Below are 15307 nucleotides of genomic sequence, written 5' to 3'. Positions count from 1 at the left end.
ACCCATTAACCTCCACAGGATACCACGTTTACAGGGTAATATTGGGGTCTTCTGAACATTTTTTAAGAGCAGCTGTATGTGCCTAGGCCCTCAGAAGGATTCCAGCTCCTCGGCACTGACTGGGCTGAGGGACATCTCAGGCTATCATAATCAGGATATCAGAGGTTGCAGACAGAAATATCTCTGTGCTAAATGCTTCACATGGGCCAACTCCCCAAGTCAAAATACAGATCTCTGAGCCACTATTCCAAACCACTTAATTCTTCTCTCAAACTGCACAGCAAGCCTAAGAACCTCGCTCTGGGATCTGGATTCCCCTCTAGGACACTGGCAGTCTGAATGCCTTGTAGGTAGGCATCTTATTTCTAGATTAGAATAGAAGAGGCAGCTTCCTGATTTATTTAACTGCAGAAGAGTGTAGAAAGTAAGCATTAATTTTTCTTGCCAAAAAATAGAACTATAAATGCAATACCAGATGTACTTTTTTCACAATTTTGCAGTCACTAGAATAAAGGATCAATTTATGCAATTTCTACAAGTTTGACAACCCTTGATCTGTAACCAGCAAATATTCATGAATGCATGACTGATTACAACTTTATTGTCACAATATCCTTTGCATGTTTTCGCCAATGTGAATAATTTTTTCCCCCTCAAGTACTAAGTGGACTTCTAAGAAATCAAGTGGGTCTAATACACTGTTAAAAAGGGATGTAGTTATGTATTGGACTACCTGAAGTATTAAAAACAGTTAGATAAATAACATTAAAATCTCGAGCATGATTTACTTTCTCTTGTTTGGGTTCTTCTCACAGATATTTCTACATTTTCAAGTGCAGAAACGTTGTAGAACCAAATAATTTGTTTAATAAAGACAGTGCTGAAAATTATTTAACTTTTGGGGAAATCTGAAGAAGTGAGGTCTCCATAACAAGACATATTAGTCATTGCATGACAAAAAAGAAATTTGATTTTTCTTCTTTTGATTCAATGTACAGATTCACACATTGAAGTGGCTGTACATTGATCCAATGCCTCACACTTGTTTTTCAGTATATTTCCCCATTATTCCTTCATTCAGGGAATAACTGGAAAAATGAACAAAACTTACTAGAACCAGCATATTATTGAAGTATTAATGTTGAAGTTTTAGTGCTACTTTTAATTTTATTTTTTTTTTTAAAGCAGATATTATGTATACTGATGCATCTGTTCTGATCTATATGCTGTAGCTCTCTAAGGATCATGCCTCTCCTGACATCATCAGATGTCTTTGCCACATAGTCTTTGTGTCTATAATGTTACATAAAATGTAGCAGTGCACCCAGGTGCCATGGTACAGCTCACATCCATACGGCTAAACACTTCCGACTTCGCAAGAAATGTGGCCACCTATAACTTGCTTACTGAGATCAACTGTGGCCCATGGTTAATCTCAGTAGCCTATAATTTCACAGTATGGATATTTTAGTCCTAGAACACAGGCATCAGAGCCTGGTACTGTTTAATTTACTGGGACAGGTATACCCAGAGGACCAGTGGGAACTCGAGTAAGAAGTGCCTTTGCTGCATCAGAGTGTGAACTGTGAGCCCAGTATTACTTTTCTACCAATGGCAGCAGGAGGTATTACAGAACAGCCTTGATCACTTTCTGTAGCCTAAATCCCTTGTATTCTTCAGTATCCAAAATTGTTTTATTGGCTTTTATTACCATTTTTGAGCAGCTTTGAGACTGTTTGTAGACATTTTCCTTTTCAGAACACTGCTCTCCAATCTGGTTTTTGTTTGTTTTTATTAATTCCCTCATTTTTACGTTGTTCCATGTCTTAAATATTCAATAATCATGTCAATATTTTGTGCTAGATTTATTTGGTACACTCTCTCCTAAGACAATTTTGAACCAAATTCCTTAGTGATCACTACTATGGAGCAGCTCTTCCATTTATTCTTCTTGAATCAGGTCCTGAGATTCAAGATACAGAACTGTACCTTTTCTTGTGTCTGAATCAGGATGTTTCAGAAAGCAGTAATTTATTGCATTCATCTTGTCCTGATGAGGCATTGATCCAGTCAATATGTAGGTTGTTTAAATGACCACCTATGCTAAAGCTGCAGCTACTGTAACCTTATTTAACATATACTGATCGCTATCAAGCTGCAGTACAAGAACAGCACTATGTTTTTACTGTTGGAATATGGGATTTCCATCTGCCAGTATTTTCCTATAGTCCCACAATATTTTATGCTGTAACACCTTACATTATCTTTCTTGTACTGTGTCCATACATCTCAGTCTGTCATCCCTGGAAAGTTAGCACCAACATCTCCTATGAAGTTCCACAAAGTCCCTGAGACATTTAAATCACTATTGTCATTTGATGCCAAGCATTTATTTCCTCATCTTATTCTTAGGATTCCAGATTGGTGTAGAAGCACTTACAAGTTTTGCCCTTCCACTGTCACTCAATACCACACGTGCCAGTCAACTGGCACTGAAGGAGGTCTCATTTGCCTTCGACATTTGCCATGATTGTGCTGTTTATTTCCCTCCTCATCCTTTCAGAGACACATTGAACATTATTGTGTCCCCCCTCATCCCTGTTTTACTAAAAAAAAACCAAAAAACTTCACCTTGAACTGTGCATTTCTACATAGACTTTTCTACACTGAATTTAAAGAATTTGTACTTTAAATAGTACAGAGTACTGTAGATTGGGCATTGTTTTAAAATCCTTAATAAAAACTTTCACAGAAAGCGCTTTAGTTCAATGTTACTTTTATGTCTTGAATTACACATATAAAAAAAAACTATTTTGTTCAGTTTCAATTGAATTTGAATAGCAAGAGTACAGCAAGAATGACTAAGACCTGAATTCTGCCACTCCTGTTGAATGAGCTTTTCTATTTATTACTCATATTAAAATCAGTGAGTCTACTCCCTTGACTCCCTACCCCCTCCCCCAAAAAAAAATACACCTCAAACTCAATATATATTTTTAATTTAATCTTGCTCCAGACAGGAAAAAATTAAAAATATGAGCTGAAGGGTGAAAATTTCAATAACAACTACACAATTCAATGAAAGGCAGTATAGTTCTTCAAGGAGAATCTCTCTTTTTTTTAAAAAAACCCTATTTCCCAAGCCCTCCAGCATATTAAGTACACTGGTCCTGGAACCTGTTAAAATTTTGAGTACTGATCTCTAATAAGTGATGTGTTGGGAGTTGAAACTGAGCTATTTCATGTTCAAAGACCTGAGAGAACTGACACGGATGAACATTAGTTCTTGCACACACACAAATACTTACAATTTCTTTGTTCTTACTGTTTTCCATACTGACAGACATTTAGCCCTTGGGGTCCACTATTATGTGCAGAGTGAGCGGTTTAGCTTTGTTTCCATTAGTATGAGAGACAAGAGAGTGACACTGTGCAGAAAAGCAAGGCAATACTGAGGTGGATGTTCAAAATAAATCCAATTTCAAAAGCCTGTGCTGCTGAAATGGAAAAGTCTCTGTATGTGTGTGCGCTGGAAAGTGTGTATTCCCTTGCAGTATGAGGTTAAAGGCATTTCAAGTGCTCCCTGAATGACAATGAAGTATTGGAAAGCAATGACATTCTAATCATTGCTGCAAATGTCAGTGCAAGAAGCCCGTGGGTTGTGGGTCTCCAGTGCACAAGTTAACAGCTTTACAGTAAAATCACCAGGGATCAATTAAAAGAAAACTGTTACTAACCTTCATGCATCCTATTGCCGAAATGTCTGGGAAAAAAAGGTCTAATTATAGTCCTAACCTTTCCCAATGGGCCATGAATGAGCTTCCCAATGGGCCATGAATGAGCTTCCAAATATGGCATGGAATAAGAAGTTAAAAAAAGGCATGGTGTGCTATTTTCACATGTTTACAGTTTCTTATGCAAGGCACTCAATAACACAGCCAGTAACCAAATAAACTGGGCTTAAATTAATGTGTACACTGCAATGCTAACTAATGAGTTAGTAAGATCTTAAAAATAAAAATAAAACCAAAAACGGAATGCAATAGGAATTCAGGTTTGCTAAGAGATGGAAATCAAAGTCAACCTAAAAAGTAAGAACAAGTATTAGATGTAAAAGCACAAATTGCATGGAACTATTGTGCTAATAACTTTTGTGGGACTTTTTGAATATCAGTTTTACTCAGTTTCATGTTTCATTTTAGCAACATTTTGAGCCAATGTGAAAAAAGGAGGAGGGAAGTGATTGAAGACTTTTCCAGTAAATGAGGACATTACAAGATTTTTACACAGTAGATGTCTGAAGAAGTGGGGGAGGAGGGGGGGAAGAAGGGGAGGTGGAGCCGAAAATCCCTGATTTGCTTTCAGCTGTTCGCAACCTCACAAAAAAAAAAAAAAATGGCAGCCAGGAAAGATCACAGAAAAGGAAGGACATGCTCTTCCTCTGGCCAAGCATTTTGAAGCCGATTTTCATTCAGACTAAGCTTTTCCCATTCCAGAGGGACAAATGTGGCTGGATCTCTCAGCCTTGCACAACCATGTGCAAATGGACTGATGAAAAACAGACACAGTAATGAAATGCATAATGACAATAAACCACTACATGCTGTTACCATACAAGACCTACTTTAATTGTCCTTCTGGTATGTCTCTTTCCTTGCCTTGACCGGCCTCTGTGGTATCTCTCTTTCACCTGAGCAGCAAGAAGACCTAATGGAGGGCTACAAGAGGGACACTTTTCTAATTCTCTGGTCCAGGAAGGTTGGGAGTTGAGAAGAGCAGCTTCCATATGTAGGTTTAAGCTCCAGTCCTTCTTTATTAACTTCATGAGACAAAGTTCAGTTCTGAGAGGGAAAAAAAAAAGGGAGGGGGGGAAAGAATAAAAAGACTATATCCTCTTGGGATCTCAAAGACTTTTACCTCAGGTGCTGGCACACTGACTTGTTTTTGTGAAGCTATGAGTTTATTCTTAAACAGTATTGACAGGAAACAGCAGATGGTCAAATTGCTTGCAAATGCTTTTATATTACAGTTTATATTCACCAAGACACTTCCACACTGACATGAGCAATGTCATTTTCCAGTAATGTTTAGAATTAGTCCCTTGGGTCACCAATTCCCAGGCATTACCAGATGATAACTCTGAAACCGTGATTACTTAAATATTTTTCAAATCCTGGAGTACTCTTATAAGGATACAATTTGCAGCCATGGGAGCCTTGTTACAGTGTTGCTATCCATACAAATATCACTAGAGTTGTGGGTTTTGTCTCCATCATATACCCCCTGGTAAAAGAGTTGATAACTGGAATGGAAACATTGCTATAGGCTGAAGCATATTTTATAAGATCTTCATCAAATGTGGTTTCTCATTTCCCTTTAAAAGAAAAAGACATTATTAAAAGAAAACAGGTATATTTAAACTAAAGCACATCATTCTGAATTTCTTATCAATTGCTTTAGAATATTTTGACCTTGCAAAACAGAACAGACCCTTTGACACTACACAAGTATCAAAATATATATAAGGCAATTAGATATCCAAAAGCTGCTAACATTCAATTGTCTCTCACTCCTCCATAAAACTTCGCTGCTGTTAATACCACAGATTGTATAGATTCACACTGAGTATTTTATTTGCAAATCAGAAACTCTTTTCACTTATTTTCCTATGTAATTCTTAACTAAATCTGAATATTATCCTATTTGTACTTGTCTGAAAATATATAACTTCAGTAAGTCCTAAATACGCAAGGCAACATGCAAATAAAACCCCACAAGTATATATTTATTTGTAAGATATTGTCTTAAACTTTTTACATTAATAATAGCATTTTCCAATATTAATTCTGCAGGTTTTGTGACTTCATCTTTAGCGGTGATTTTGAAATCTATTCAGTAAACTTCTGAAAATCCTAATTACTTCAGTGCTTTAGACTTAACATGCACAGAGTAATACATTTACTGAATCAAGGCCCAAATCAGAATGTTTCATGTAAACAAAAGAAAGAGAAATGTGTTAACGACAAAAAGAATCATACATTAAATAAGCTGCTTGTAACCAGTAACAGCACGAATAGTGATATCAGAATATTTGATACAATATATAGGACACCATAAAGTCAAAGTCTGAACATGGACAATATCTATAAACAAAAATTGAAACTATTAAAAAATCTTACAATGCACCTTTATAAAACAACAATGAAAATAATATAAGCCAGAAAGAATGGCATCACTGAAAGAGGTAAAGTATTTCTAGCTTCCTGCTATAAAATTCTGATGTATTGCCAAGAGCTATGTAAGTAAACTAGCTGATATATCGAATAACATCTAGATATTAACCAGGAGTAGCCATTCATCGCATCTTCTGTAGAAACACCAATGCTGATACATCTTAAAAGGTTCTAGTTTCAAATGTTAATAATGCTCTGAGAGTTTATCAGCTTAATTCCAAATAAATGAAATTTTGTCACAACACCTCATTTTAGCAAAGCTGAAACACTATGTTGGACATATCTTTTTCAACAACCATCTCATTGAGATTTTTTTTGTTTAGATTTTGATACCTACATTTTATTTAGTCTGAATGTTGGTTTGGTTTGGGGTTTTTTTGGTAGGTTGGTTGTTTTTTGGGTTTGGGGGGGTTTTTTTTGCATGCCCTAGGATATCTTGGCATTTCCTTCAAACTCCAGAAAATAGCAGCAATATGGAATTGTCATTGCCCAGAGAGGTCTGGCTCCCATTTTCAAATTTATATTTGAAAGGTGGGATTGAGAAGGCTTCCTCACAAACTTTGTCTGAACTGAAAACATGTAGATACCACAAAATAACATTGTTTCTATAAATTGCATTGTTTCTATAAATTGCAGCCCAAATCTCTTCAAGCTGACTGTTTAAACAAGATATGCTCATTTTGATGATCGCCTAAAGGACGCTTACTACAACTTTACAACTCTCTTCTACTCTACAACTCTTTTCATCCCTTCCAGGGAGCTGAAGCCTTTTACACTTTTTTTTTTTTTTTGACCATGTCTTCCATGGCAGGTGTAAGAATAAGATGCCTGAGCTGTGTTTCATATCTGCATCAGCCTCCGTACCATGGTATACAATATAAACAAACCATAATCTACGGGGAAGGACTTAGCTAAATATCATTAAACTTAGAAGAAATGTCACCCCAACTCACTCCTGATACAGGATGTCCTTGACTGTATTTATCTGTTCTGGAAATGAGCAGTACAGAAAATAATTCATTAAAAAGTGATAAACCGGATTATCCTTCAGCAGTTGATAAATGCTATGACTCCCAGCTGATTGTAGAATATCTATAATGGAGTGTGGGGGTGTGGGCTGTGAATATCTTAGTTATTCATTCTAAGGTTTATAAAATGCCTACAGCCACAATAGTGAGGCTTTATATACAAAAATTAAAGGCATAAATTTCATACACAGCCCACAGTGGGATGTGCTACGTAAAATGACTGCTGATGATGATGCTGCTACTGCTGCTAGAAATTCATTGACAATCCAAGCAGGGGTGTAATGTAAGATGGACAGGGACCAATTGACTGAAAAACAGAATCAAGTATCTAAATTTCCTCTCAAAAGGAATTATCCATGGTAGCATAGTTGTGATTCTTCACTGGGCTCTGGAGTTGGTTGAACTGAAGTCCTGGTTTAGAATGACAGAGGTAGATTAGGGTGACTAAATCTTGCTCAAGACGGTTTTTTGCATGGGATGTTTACACTAATTATACTCCACAACTGATCAATTGCTGTATCACTTGAAACACTACTCCATTTTCTCAACAGTTTCTACTATCAAAGAATAGAGCAGACACACATGGAGGCCTCAGGCAATGGTGAGTCAGTAAGGAAAATGGGACAGTCAGGAGTACAAAATGTTACAAGCAACAAGAACATCCATAAAAAGAGAACCTTGTAAAATGTGTGGGAGAAGTGAGGCAGGACACAATATGAAACTGAGTGTCAAATAAAATATAAAAGAGAGACAGATGGGAAATGGGTGGCATAAACACACTGACTGCTGAGCAAACTTGAGAGATGGAGAGTCAAAAACAAATGTAGTGGAAGAAGAGGATGGAAATGGAGAGACACTAAGATGTCCTGTGGATGTAAGGCATGGAGTGGGAGAAGGAGGTATCAAAAAGAGGAATTTCCTCCTCCTTTTGACGGTGAGGGAAGTTTTCAGGAGAGACCTCTAGAAAATGTCAGAATCTATATATATAAAAGGCCTAATATCCCATAGATGTTTCATGAACAACATGCAGGGCATTTCATCTGTGTGGATTTTATTTTAAATTCTTATCCTGACATTTTGAGGAGTCTAAAGGCAACTTCGGCCAACTAATAACCTCATTTGAGAAACTGAACCTACCTATGGACAATGGAAAACTACAAAGACACCAAAGAAATCTGGTACAGTGCTGCAAACAACTTAGTTTTCCTCAGATGAACATTTTCATGGAAATGTAACAACTCCTGCACATTATTTATTTAGGAGACTTACCTTACCAGAACCTTTACAAGATCTACCAAAAGTCTCTTGGTAAGCTATAAGGTCTTAATACTAAAAAGTAAAAGGAGACAAAAGTGATAGCCTTAGGCATGAGCTCTTGGCAAAAACTCATGCCTTGATAAGAGTAATATGTCTACTGTATTCCTACCTGCCTGTCACCTGAGTCAAAGTGAGCAATTGGCAGTATCCCTCCAAAAACAGAAAGTAACATTTAAAGCTAAAGAATTCACATCCTTCTTTACAGAAAATAAATTATTTAACAACTATCCAAATTTAAATGTGGTATAAAATGCATTGCCTGTGAACCAAGGAATCAGTGGAACCACATTTCCAACTGATCTCTGTCATACATATCATGTGTCATCTATTCCTTATTGCAATACCACATCCTATGTCAACAACCTTAGTCATTATTTCCAGATCCTTCTCATATCAACAGACAATATCTTCTGTTATTTCCCATAACCCCCCAGAACTTCTTTCCCTGTTTCCTCCCATGTGCACCACCTATGTTTTGTCTTCTATGTAGACAAGAGAAACATCCACTATGGCTAATGAGGTGCTATGAGTATCCCAAGTGACCATCTAATGTATACATAATAACTGACAAGGGATTTGCTGAGGTATAATGGACAATTGTTGAATTCACCCTATCTTTCCCACAGAGAGGTATATTAAAAGAACATAACATTTTTTCAGGTACTTAACGCAGGATTCAGTGTCATAAAAAGACATCAAAATTTAGATATTCACATTTAGGTATCTAAAGTAACATTATATCTCTCAGTTCCAATTTTAGTCAATGGAGACCTTGTCTATCTAGTGAGTTGAGCCTAGAGAATGATTCAGCTGATAAATCTCTGGGGACATCAAGCCTCTCCTGGACTTCATTAACTGAACTGCCTCAGAACATGATTCTGTGGTCAGGTGTCCACCACTATTTGAGAAGCACATGGTCACCATGTGGATTAGGCAAACTGGACACAGGACCTATGAGAGACTGTTCTGTAGTGGCAGGAAGAAACCATGCTGGGTATATAAGTATCACAAATGGCACTGGACAGTTGTGCAGGCAATTGAATTGAGACTAGGTCTCCACTGACTGCATCAGGAAATTAGATAACTACTCTCTGCAAATACCAATTATCCTAAGACACCTACATTTACATACTTAACCTCTAACTGAGTGTCACCTTTAATATCCTTGAAAATTTGCCAGGTTTGGCTAAAATTGGTGAAAGGGAGAAAAAGTCCTTTTGAAAAATGTCTGATGACATAAACCAGTCTAAAGCTTTGGTTTCCAAAGCCTGCAAAACAATCTGCATAAAAAGTACTCAAAATCAGAAAATGTCAGAATTTGAGTTGCCTTAATCTGTCTCCCTCGTGTGAATACATGATGGTATATTTTTTAATTATACAGTCACATTTTTTTTCCCAGAGGACCTCTACTTCATTCAGTCTGCAAAAGAAACAGTGCTCATTTAATAAGCAGCAGTTCAGTACTTTGTTTTCTCCTTATTCTTCACTGTGCAGCTCTAGGCCTTATTTATTGCACACAATTATAGCACTGCTCAGAAGACAGAGTTATTAATTTCCTCATGGGTTTTTCAGAGTAACTAATCACTACCATACATTCGTTTTCACAGCACTCTTTTGAAACGTTTCCTTCAGTCACAAGTGAGATGCTACACTTGGAGAGATTATAAAGTCCACAGTATCCATAGATTTGAAGTGGCCAATTTAAGTCACTGATGAAATTTTTTTTTTTCCAAGGACTTAATATTGCTTCACATTTATAAGCTCTGTACGCACCCCTGTTGGTATCATTCTTGCACCAAGTGCTCATCATTCCTGCAAATCAGATGCCAGGAGCTAGCTAGGTACTACTTGCAAAACAAAAAAAAAAAATCTATAAACCATCATAAAAAATTTGGCTTATGTGCCTTGTTTAGCATTACAGGTTTCTTGACAAACCTGTCTCAATTTTCCATTGATCTTCTTCACCTACGTGCTTAGTCTCTGTCCCAGTTTCCTCATTGAATTAATCACAGTTTTCCTCCTGACTTTTCATTCAGATTTAGTCTTCTAACCTGTTTTTAGTCTGTTAAAGGAAACACACTGCATCAGAATTCATTAAAGACTTCTAAAAGTCTTGGTAAAGCTCAATTTTACCTTGCTCAATGCCTAAAAAAAGGGTAATTGAGTGGCAGAAATGGGACATGGAGACTGAAAAGTTCTCAGAGATAAAGAGTTTCTAGGGCAGTTTCTGGGATGCTGAAGGGGGCAGTGTGTGTGTGCGTGTATGTGCACGTGTGTGTGTGTGTGCGTGTGTATGTGCACATGTGTGCGTGTATGTGCACGTGTGTGTGTGCGTGCGCACACATATACAGATGAAGGACTACTAGCTTTTCTCCCATCTTTAGCACTTCATCCCTATGAGGTGCCATAGGAATTTGGCAAAGCAAAGAGGATGACAATGACTGCTTTGCTGTCTCCAGCTGTCTAATTCCCTGAACAAATGTGTATTTTGTCTATGCATGTAGACGGTCTTGAGTAGCCCTATCCAACCCTTCCTCTCTTCAGCTCTCCCACTTCTTTTTGTCTTTTCCACCCTCCTCACTTACAGAAGGATAGCTTTATTGTTGTCACCACGGCAACCAAACACAAGACCTGGCTCTGTTCAGCACAGTCAACATCTATCATGTGCCTCCCATGACATTTCAACTGAGTGATATTTAAACGATGCTAAGAAATCAAGAACCATTTGGTGTCATTCCCATGAAGCTGGTGTAAGAGGATATTGATTTTGCAATTTGATACTGATAACCCTCAGCACTTTCCATCCCTACCAGCCATGGCTATCTGCCCCGCATCTCAAACAGCTGCCTCTTGTTTCAGGCTCCCTCACAAAGAACTGTCTGTTTCCTTTGGCACCACCCTTTCTCCAGATTTGGCAACATCCCTAAGTATGGAGTTTAATAGTATGAACATAGCACTGATCCATATCAAATGGCAGCTCACTTAGGCCTCCTTCAAAAAACAGAGATATCCTCAAAAAACACAAATCCTAACATTCTACAGAGTATCTCTAGGGACAATTACTAACAGCGGAGCAATGGACAAATTTTATTCAAGGGGAAAAAATAAAGTTCTCCTTTTAAAGAGACAATGCTGACAGGATTACAAACATAGCGCTTTAGTAATGTAGAAAATATTGTAAATGTATAATATGAAATGAGATAATATTAGAAGTGAAAGTGATTAACAGTTTCCAAGACTCTATGCCTAAAGACTAAAGCCTGGTAGATAAAGTCTCGGAAATAAAAACCCTCAAATTGAGAGGATGTTGAAAGGAAACTAAAAACAGCGACTTCACGTAGTGAATATAAATAATGAATGCAGATTAATGAACATACTAAAAAAATAATGAGCAAAGGTAAAAGAAGACATCAGTTATATCAAAGACAATAAGAAACAATTAATTTAAATGTTTAGAGGCTTATGCAATCAGTACAAAAGGTTCCAGCATGAGAGTTAAACAAAAGTTCTGGAAGAATAAATAACTGTTGACACAGCAGTTACTGGGTTCATTTCATCCTGCTGGTGTTCCTCTGTGTTAATACCTTGTGAGAGCAGATTCCTTGTGAGTTTTTCCTGGAAAAATGAGAAAAGCCTGAATGGGTAAATAACTGAAAGATAATGTCTATGATCAAAAAAAAAAAAAAGTGGGGGAGAGGAGGGGAAAAAGGGAAGGGAAAGCAAAAGATAATGAAGGAGAAAAGGAAAAAGAAGGGGAAAGAAGGAAAGAGAATTGACCTATCAAAATACATTTTACAAAGAAAAACATTGTGACAACAGAAGCAGCAAATGACATCCAGTCCAATAATCATTTAAATCAGCAGAAAAACTTTCATATTTTGTCATAGGCTTTGGATCAGGCCTGAGGAGAACAGCCTAAAGAGCTACAACACACAAGAAATAGAGGTCACATGGAAGGGAATTGGAAAGCAACTGAATTACACTTGGTGGAATAGGACTTCTAAAGCATTTCTGAGTTGGGTGTCCATTATTTATTTAAAGGGTTGAGATTCCATAAATGAAATATTTGCAGACAAGCAGTCTCCCAAATCTGAACCACCACAGGGCTATTTTCTCTCTCAACTGTGTAAAGGGTCAACGTGATGCAGACTTCTAGTTCTGATTACACCAGCTCAGTCTTTTGTGAGATGCTGGGATTATTTTCTAATTGGTCTGCGTCAACTTTTCAAAACAGCCAGAAGTCAATGAATTTCCCATTACAACTGAATAAAGGAATTTTAATGCCTCCCACAAATTGCCTTATACAAACTGGAAAATACTGAAACTGAATTGTCTGGCTGGCTACCAAGCATCTTCACTGTTGATAACAGCAAAGACACCTTCTCTATATTTTATTTTGCCTGCACTTTGAAAGCCTTTTGACCTTGATTGATCCTCTGTTCCTGTTGGAAAAAGGTACTCCAGTTTGATCATTAATCTCGTAATGCCAATTTTCAAGCAGCACTGAAATTGTTTCTTAATTTGCATAATGTTTTTAGTGTGCTAGTCAAAGAAGATAATTTAAGGGGGTGTATTTAAAAATGCCACCACTTTACCCAGCTGCCATAAAATGCATCAGCTTAGCAAGCAAGTTAGGGAGTAGTTGGCCCTTCTACTTGTTCTGGAACATAATTATTGTGCCGTTGATGGCACACATGGTAGGACAGAAGTGTTAAGGAGAGGTAGATCAGTTGGGATAAATTGCAAGCTTGTCTGCTACTTGTGCCTTTAAAAGTGTCTAAAACCTATTGGACAAAAAGACAAATCAAATAACTTTGTTTCACCATAAACAATGTGTTTCACTGGGAAATCCAGTGGAATCCAGAATGGATATAATAATGTACAATAATGATATCTCATACCTCATATGAATTCTGTTGTGCTTGAAGGTATTCAACACCTCCAGGGCTGTCACACTTTATAGTGTTTCTGGACCATAATATCATAATCTCATATATCTGATTAAAATATTGGTCATTTATCACTATGCTTTGTGCCCTCTGGAATTAGAAAAACACTAACTAGCCAAGTATGACCTGACCCCCACACTGGCAACAAAGGTGAAGATGTCCTGAGTTCTGACATGGATTCTTGGTGTGGCCTTGGATATCTCATTTCCTTTTGTTTCCTCATGTTCAGATTTTCCTGATTTAAGGAAAACAATATTTAATGAACTATCCCTTCAGTCAACTACTGAAGCACGATATTTTCCAGAGCTCTTGCAAGTATGCTCATTATCCTGCTGATGAAGAACCTCTGTCCTCATACCACGAATCTTTAACCTTTTCACTGATTTTAAAAGGAAAAGGACATGGAACTGTCACAGATTCGGTCATACCATCTGAATGTACCTCATCTTGTCTTGAATTTAAGTACTCAAGGGCCAGCTTAGCACTTGGATGCTAAAACACTCAAAAATCTCACAGGTACAACTCAATGAGCCATGTTAAACTACAGAAACTGAATTAGTTCAAAGATTCTATTAGGTTCTGCCTTCATGACTGAACTGTTGAAAAACAGGAGGAGGAGAGTGGCTGGATGACTAACTATCATCTTTGCCTTTAAAAAACTACTGATATTTAAATCTTTCTCTGTCCTATTCTCATTTCCTTTTCTATTCTTTCCTTTCCATCACCGATTCACTGATTCTTTCCAGCCTGTGAGGACCTGCCCTCGCTCTGAGAAGGGGCAGGAGACAATCAGCATCAGTCTCTGTGTCTGCCACACAGGAAAGGAGCTCCTACTGTCCTGCTACTCAGCCCAGTGAAATGTTCCCAAGTGTGTAATATTACCAAGCAAGCTGGAAATTTTAAAACGCCAGGCAGGTTAGTGGAGGGAGCCCCTGGGAGCAAAAATAAGATGAATGGTGGCTTTCTGTCTACATTTCCTTGCTTCACAGCAACTAACAAACTAAGCATTGGTTTTCTTAAGGGGCATTGCTTCATATCTCACTTTAAAATCATGTTTAAATGTTCCTGTAAAATTCTTAGTCTTTCAGCAGTTCCCTCTCATGATACCATATTACTGATGGATTTTGGCAGTGACAAATGACAAAGCATGCCTGTCTCTGAAACCATTCTCATTTGCATTCTTTCCAACTCCTTATCTATTCTGTTGGAATAAAAAATTAAAAATAAATGATAATATTTCTGAGAATAATATCTAAGTAACATAAACTGCAGCAGTGTTAGCACAACATTAAATTCTGTACAAAGTACCTTCTGATTCTTCTGGACAGACAGATATCTGGTTTAGACACAGCTGAAAGTGTTTTTGATTAAAACTGTTTCTTTCTCTGAAGAAAAGATTTTTTTAAGACAAACATTGTTGCCTAGAAAATATGAAAACTTCTGATGATGTTTTCATTTAATTTTTTGGCTTTTTTTGAATGATTTACTTTTTTGAGATAAATGTAAAAACTGTAGCATTTTATGAGAAAAAAATATATGAAAAATTGGAGTGCTGATTTAATTAAACTCTTAAACATGTTGAGTCAAACTCTTCAGTAGAACATACAAGCATTCTAAATGGTTTGTTTGATTTACCAACTTGAGGCCTGGTTTTTTTATTTACTCACATAAGAGGTAAGATAGCAAGAAATCACACTTTTTAGAGCTTTGACTTAGGAACAGATATCAAAAACATTTCCTTTATTCTTGTATATTTAATTACATACAAAATACTAGCAAT

The 15307-nt window shown here is 37.1% G+C and overlaps 1 long non-coding RNA gene across 1 annotated transcript; it reads right to left on the bottom strand.

Annotated features, from left to right (window-relative positions):
- Positions 1-11657: 11657 nt before the first annotated feature.
- LOC127466679 (uncharacterized) lies at positions 11658-14930 on the bottom strand. Its single transcript, XR_007902818.1, has 3 exons — positions 14836-14930; positions 13665-13762; positions 11658-12193 (listed from the first exon to the last, which is right to left on the bottom strand). It is a non-coding gene; the product is annotated as an uncharacterized LOC127466679 (long non-coding RNA).
- Positions 14931-15307: the final 377 nt, after the last annotated feature.

This window comes from Manacus candei, unplaced genomic scaffold (genome assembly GCF_025592945.1).
Source record: "Manacus candei isolate 608988 ecotype Guabito, Panama unplaced genomic scaffold, ASM2559294v1 h1tg000011l, whole genome shotgun sequence".
Classification (NCBI taxonomy): domain Eukaryota; kingdom Metazoa; phylum Chordata; class Aves; order Passeriformes; family Pipridae; genus Manacus; species Manacus candei.
The sequence above is the reverse complement of the archived record's forward strand: the minus strand, read 5'-3'. Positions and strand labels throughout refer to the sequence as shown.